Source organism: Mandrillus leucophaeus, unplaced genomic scaffold (assembly GCF_000951045.1).
Source record: "Mandrillus leucophaeus isolate KB7577 unplaced genomic scaffold, Mleu.le_1.0 Scaffold1, whole genome shotgun sequence".
Taxonomy (NCBI): domain Eukaryota; kingdom Metazoa; phylum Chordata; class Mammalia; order Primates; family Cercopithecidae; genus Mandrillus; species Mandrillus leucophaeus.
In genome coordinates, this window is record NW_012098097.1 from 3,659,928 (window position 1) to 3,667,642 (window position 7,715).

Consider the following 7,715-nt stretch of genomic DNA (forward strand, 5'->3'; position numbering starts at 1 on the left):
TAGTGAGTGAGTTCTCACAAGATTTGATGGTTTTATAAGGGGCTTTCCCCCCACTTCGCTCTGCACCTCTTCCTGCTGCCATGTGAAGGATGTTTGCTTCTGCTTCTGCCATGACTGTAAGTTTCCTGAGGCCTCCCAGCCATGCTAAACTGTGAGTCAATTAAACCTCTTTCCTTTATAAATTACCTAGTCTCGAGTATGTCCTTATTAGCAGCGTGAGAATAGACTAATACGGGCAACAATATGAAGCTTGGGGGTATTATTCTAAGTCAAACAAACTGGTCATGAAAACACTAATACTGCAGGATTCCACTTACATGAGGTATCAAAAATAGTCAAATTCATTGAAACAAGACAGTTGTGGTTGCCAGAGACTGGGGGCAGATGAAAATGGAGAAATGTTAATCAAGGGATATATAATCATGCAAGATGAATATAACAAGTCATGTAAGATGAATAAATTCTAATGATCTGCTATATCAAAAAATACACTTCAGTTAGATAGGAGGAATAATGTTAAGAGGTCTATTGTACAACATGGTAACTATAGTTAATAACAATGCATTGTATTTTGAAAATCACTGAGAGTAGATTTTAGCTGTTCTCACCACAAAAAGTGGTAAGAATGTGAGGTAATGCATGTTAATTAGCTCAACTGAGCCATTCCACAATGTACACATAATTAAAAACATCATGCAATTTTTTTCAATTGTTTTTTAATTTTTATTTAATTAATTAATCTTGAGATGGAGTTTCACTCTTGTCGCCCAGGCTGTAGTGCAATGGCACAATCTGGGCTCACTGCAACATCTGCCTCTCAGGTTCAAGTGACTCTCCTGCCTCAGCCTCCCAAGTAGCTGGGATTACAGGTGCCTGCCACCACGCCCAGCTAATTTTTGTATTTTTAGTAGAGATGGGGTTTCACCATGTTGGCCAGGCTGGTTCTGAACTCCTGACCTCAGGTGATCTACCTGCCTCCGCCTCCCAAAGTGTTGGGATTATAGGCGTGAGCCACCATGCCAGGCCTGTCAATTGCTTTTTTTTTTTTTTTTAAAGATCTGCTGTACAACATTGTGCATATAGATAACAATACTGTATTGTAGATTTAAAAATCTATAAAGACTATAGGTCTCATGTTGAGTGTTCTTACCGCAATAAAAAAGAAAGGAAAAGAAAGAAAAGCATTTGCAGTTGAATATTTACTGAATCATAACTATAAAGACATAATTTCCCTTAAACATCTCTAATATTAACATTGATCCAAATTTAAATTGATTTCTCCTATGCCGTACCTTCTAAATCAAATGCCTGTCTAGCTTCTGGAGTATGAGTGATGCAGTCTTTGTTAACACTGTATCAGTATTGTGGGGAAAGTAAAGACACAGATAGCACTAATTATCATTAATCTTGGCCCAGGTTTTCAAATGACCTATGTGGTCTTAGGAAAGTCACACATCCTTCATTTTTATAAATTCTTAAAAAAAGAAAAAAAAAGTTTGCCGTTACTATCTCACCATAACTGTTACATCCAAGTCTCAGTTCAAATGTCCCCTCTTCTGTGAAGACAAAGTGTTTCAAGTTTTCCATTACGTTTGTAATGGAAACACTGAGAATGTTTCCAACATAGATCATTGTTTACATACTTATGCTATTTGCTGCGTTTAGAGAGTAAGACATTTCTATGGTTTGAATGTCCCCTCCAAAAATCATGTTAAAATTTAATTGCCAATGTAACAGTATTAGGAGGCGGATCCTTTAAGAAATGATCAGGCCATGAGAACTCTGCTGTCACGAGTGGATTAATGCCATCATTTCTGAAGTAGGTTAGTTATTGCAGGAGTGAGCTCCCAATAAAGGAAAACGTTTGTCCCCCTCATTCCTTCTTTTCTCTCTCTCCTGCTCCCTCTGTCTCATGCTGGCTTTCACTTTCTGCCCTTCGCCATGGGATGACCTTAGCTGGCACCACGCTCTTGGTTTTCCCAGCCTGTAGGAAAACAATCACGAGCCAAATACGTTTCTAGTCTTTATAAATTACCCAGCCTGTGGTATTCTGTTATAGCAGTACAAAATGGACTAAGACAGCAACTTCCTTTGTGTCTCCCACCAGAATCTATTAGACACTTGCTGAGTTGAATTAAACACTAAACGTGAAAGTATAGCATACGATAGCTACATTGAGTGGTGGTTGGGATTAAAATCTAGATTGGTGGGTTGATATTTTAGTGGAGCGAGTGTTTCTCTTTGAACAATGATTCCAAATTCCCACATTTGGATACAAACATTTGGCTATCATTACTGATTCCTGGGTATTTTCCCATGCTATTTTTAGTGTCAAAAGATTAAAATTATGCTTAACAACAACAAAAAAGCTAATTACGAATGTCAACTTTTAAATCTACAATAGGGAAAAAGAATGTAAAATATCTTGGAAGTAAATGTTCACATCTTAATACAACTATAACGCAATCACCTTTTCTACCGTTCCCAATAGTTTCAAGCAAATAATGTAACCACCATGGCTTTGGGCTTATCAGAACAAAGGCTCGAATTAAGCAAATAGATTGTTTCAAAGAGCAGCAGGACAGTCAAAAGATTAATGAGACACATCTTGGAAATGAATATATAGTAACATACTCTTCTCAGATTTCCTCTTGCCCCTAAAAAACGATGAATAGTATTTACCCTCAATGCAACTAAATGGGAGAATTAGAAGTAGGGGGAAAAATACCAGTCACAGGTATTCCGCTTCTAGAAGGCCTCTAATTCTATTTCCTGTTTGACATATTACTTTATTCTCATTTTCTCTAAATGTAATATAGTAACTTGCCATAATAAACGGTTCTCTAATTTGCCACTTTTGTGATTGGCATTTTCAGATTTTTCAAGGACGCTATTGGTCGTTCCTTCACATGTTGCAAAAATAAACGAAAAAACTGAACCACATGCCATTGTTGGGCAGAATTTTCTGAATTTGTCTTGAAGCCAAGAGAATTTATTTGACTGTCTGGGGAGTATCGAGGCAGATCTCTTATTCTCAAACAGACACCAAAGTTGCTTGAACAAATGGTTTGCGTTAGCTGGAGAAAGACACTGAATGGAAACCATGTGCCTCTGAACCTTGTGGTTTCAAGTTGAACCACAAGCAGTGAGAAGAGCTGTCAGTCTCTAGTCTTGATTTCACCCATGCTCACAGGGAAGAGAAAAACTGTCAGTGCCACCTCTTATGTTGTCTTAATAAAGAGACCTGTGAGCTCATGCAGGACAGACGGTCTCTGGGTGAAGAGTAAGAGATAGAATCTCAGGCAGCTTCCAGTGGGATGTAATAAAGACACATAATTTTTCTCTATGGACATCCACACATGGTAAAGGTAGCAAATCAAGGCCTTTCTGAGGAACAGAAACAACCCGGGGAGGCTAAGGAACATAAAAATCTGGCATCCTCTTATAGCTATCATAAAGGTGAAGGAAAACATCCTAGAAGAATTAGCTTTGAGACCCAAGACGGTTAAGGTTACTAGAACAGAAAAACAAGAAAGACAAATTTCTAAGTGCTACCATTTATCAAACTCCAACAGCAATAAGGGAATGTTATAAAGGAATATTAAGTGCTATTTTATATCACAATGGCGAGAGAATCATTTAACTGCATATAAGCATGGCTTCCTCAATGAACACAGGCATGCCTTCATCCAGCCATTTAGATTATGGAATCAGTTTCTGAAAAACGGAATAAGGTTTGATGTTGAGTTATCTAGCAAATGGAAGGAATAGTAAAAACATTTTTTGCTTCCTCTTCTGTGCCTTCCGTTAAAGAGCCTCCTTGTCTCAGACTGATTTACTTTAAGCGGTTAGCACTTCTACTACTTTGAAGAAAAGGATAAAGAATAACAAATAAATTGTAACAATTTACTACAGTTAATATTAAACTTTCAAGTATTCTACAAATGTACAATACTGGTGCGGGATGTTGACATTAGGGGGCAGGGAGCATGTGGGAGATCTCTGTACTTTCCTCTTCCTTTTGAGGTGAATCTAAAACTGCTCTAAAAATAGTCTTGAAAAAAGTGCTGGGCAGGGCGTGATAGCTCATGCGTGCAACCCCAGCACTTTGGGAGACCGAGGTGGGTGGATCATCTGCTGTCAGGGGTTCGAGACCAGTCTGGCCAATATGGTGAAACCCCGTCTCTACTAAAAATACAAAAATTAGCCAGGCGTGGTGGTGGGCACCTGTAATCCCAGCTATTTGAGAGGCTGAGGCAGGAGAATTGCTTGAATCTGGGAGGTGGAAGTGGCAGTGAGCCAAGATTGTGCCATTGCACTCCAGCCTGGGCTACAGAGTGAGACTCCGTCTCAAAAAAAGAAGGAAAAAAGTGCTAAATGTATTATTGTGATATACAGGAGACTAAAATCAAGTATAACTTGAAAACTTGATCTCGTGACTCATATTAAAAATGAATAAATGTATACCCACAAAAATTTTTTTTAAAAATTAAATTTATAAAATGAATAAATGTAAATGTAATATATAATTACATATATTACATATGTATATACACACAAACATATAGCAATAGAGAAAGAGGAGTATGTGTATACTCACACACATACACGCACATTTCTACAATTTAATTAGTGATTTATACCTAGAATCAAGCAGCTCTTGGGGGAGTTGAGGTTTTATAATACAGAAGAGATAAACTGCGATCACTTTTGACCATTTTGCTCATCTTTTTCTTTTTCTTTTTCTTTTAGACGGAGTTTTTTTTGCTTTTGTTGCCCAGGCTGGAGTGCAATGGCACGATCTCGGCTCACTGCAACCTCCGCCTCCTGGGTTCAAGTGATTCTCTTGCCTCAGCTTCCCAAGTAGCTGGGATCACAGGCATATGCCACCACACCGGGCTAATTTTGTATTTTCAGTAGAGACGGGGTTTCTCCATGTTGGTCAGGCTGGTCTCGAGCTCCTGACCTCAGCTGATTCGCCTGCCTTGGCCTCCCAAAGTACTAGGATTATAGGTGTGAGCCACTGCACCCGGCCTTGCTCATCTTTTTCTAAGAAATTCAATAACCTAAGCTAACATAGATTTCATTCTGTTTCAGCAAAAATATCAGTGACATGCTCGCAAACTATCCTTCCCGTCTGTTTACCATTCACCTCTATATTTCATTCATCTCTGTTTTCTGTTCACTTATGTACCATTTCTTTCTGCTTTCCCAATAAATGAGCCCACTGAGATAAATACTGGTCTAACAAGAACACTGAAAAGCATTCTTTAAGGTGAAAAACAGAAAAAAAAATCCATTTCTGAAGTTCTTTTTAGACCTACTGTTTTGAGCATTGGTTCACAAATTTGCCTGCAAATAGAGTCAATAGAAATTTTTAAAAATAGATCTCAAAACAGACCCAATTATCATATGTTGGATGAGACTCAGTTATCAGTACATGTATTTCCTGGGTGAAAAATATCTTAAAATTACAGCATTAAGTTATGTTATCATTTGAATAGAATTATTTTACACAAGCTAAATGACATTCACTCTATAGTTCTCAGGAAAATCATGAGAACTTACCTAACCATCGATTGGATGTTGCACCACCTGTGTACATTGATCAATAAGATAACCTACATGGGTAGGTTACCTTTAATTTGGTACATTTTAAGAAATAAAGAAATTTCTGATAATTTTAATTATCAAAAAAGCAAAATGAGGTATACCATCATTTCAAAACACACCCCAAAGCATCAATGTATTTGTTCAAATAAAGAAATGAACTAAAACAATACACATATCAGACTCCCAAAGGGTCAACACCAACCCGTAAGCTCAATAGGCCCATCAGCTCAGAACTAATTTTGAGCCCATGTGTCAGTCAGTATTTATTAACCACCTACTATGTGTCAAGCACATGTGGAATTTGTCAGTCTATATTCTAATGCTACAGAACGTTCTTGGAATGGCTAACTCATTTCAAGACCTATGTTGACTATAATGTCTGATCACTTGTAAATTCTCTAAATATCTACATCACAGTGGTAAGTGCTGTATAAGCAAGACATTCTCAAACACCATCATATATTTTCCCTATTTAATTGACCAAATTGCGAACATTCAGCGTGTTTACATTTGATGTACATTACATGATGTAATGCTGAATGTGTCAATTGTGCTCATGATTAATGTAAGTTGAACGTTACTATTGTTATCATCTAATTTTCTGAAATGCGAAGGTAAAAATTTTCCGATTTTAACATTTCTGAAATTAAGATGTATTTTATCATTGAGTATAGACTGGGTATGGCTTATATTTACTCTTCCTTCCGTCAGCCTCTCCCAACCTAAAAACTAACATTACATTAAATTGATATCTTAGAGTGGAAGGTTGTTTAGAAGAAAGAGATACGGGAGTTTTCCTAAGTAGTTCAATAACCCTATGTATACATCATTCTTCTAAAGTAGGGGAAGGAGAAGATAAACGCAAAGATCATCAATGTTCAGTCTGGCTGACAGACAAAACCTAAGTATTATTGCAGAATATCATAGTCCATATTATCAATTTCCAGCAGATGGCATCTCACACTTTTAAGTTAGTCATTGAGGAGCCTATGGGATGTCCTTGCTTGGATAACACATGGAACTCCAAATTGTGCTTGTGTTTCATGAGAGTATATTTGCCAGCACAGTCACCTAGAATGAGAATTTCTGTAACTAGCCTCTGCATGTGGTCACTAAGATTGCCCACAAGCATTTAGTATTTTCAGCAGAACCAAAGCATAGTGCACATTTTAATGACAGTGCCTCCTGTTTTAGAACAGTCTGCACAACGTAATTGTAGGGCAAGGTGGGAATTATGAGTCTTAAACAAGTATTGTAGGTGGGGATAACATGTGTATTAAAATAACCAAAACCATGGGCTCTGCTTTTCTGCAGATAAGCCTCACACAGCTATGATTCACAGCAGTGTACAGCTGCATCTTTCTGGAGAAAATCCTGCAGTATTTAACTGTGCCTTCTGAGATATATTCAATTTTTCCACTTTCATTAAAACTTCCATTACAATAATATTTGTTTTTGGTACTTTAATGAATCATTTTAAAACACATATTAACATATGAATCTTTGTATCCTAGGCAAACTTGAGAACCAGTGTTCGAAACGGTATGGTTAAAAGGAACTTTAAAAATTGATTTCTTTTCTATTTTTCCCATTAGATTCTTTTCAGTGCTCTTAATGGGACAGTATCTATCTGAGTGAGCTGATTTCTTCGGGAAACAGAATGAAATGGTACAGAGGTAAATGGTACAGAGGTGAACAGAGAACAGAAGTGAATGGAAAACAGAAGTGAAGGCTAATGTGTGAGCATCTCACAGATATATCTGCTAAAGCAGAATGAGATCTATAGTACATTGGGCTAATGAACTTCTTAGAAAAATATTGAGTAAAATGTTCAAAAGTAATTTCAGTTTATCTCATGTTGTCTAACAGTCACTTGAAGATGAAAGAGAAATTTCATGTGTCTATAGCTAAGCATGGCTTTTTTTTTTTTACACCATATTTTATTAGACTGTGGCATCTTCACCTCGTTCTTAGTCAAATTGTTCAAGATGGCTCTTTCTCAGCATTCTATTTGTTCTTAAATGTCAACTAAATATGTTAACAAGCATTTCAACGATAATAAATAAACCTTCATTTGGTTTGATTAACACTAAATCAGCCAC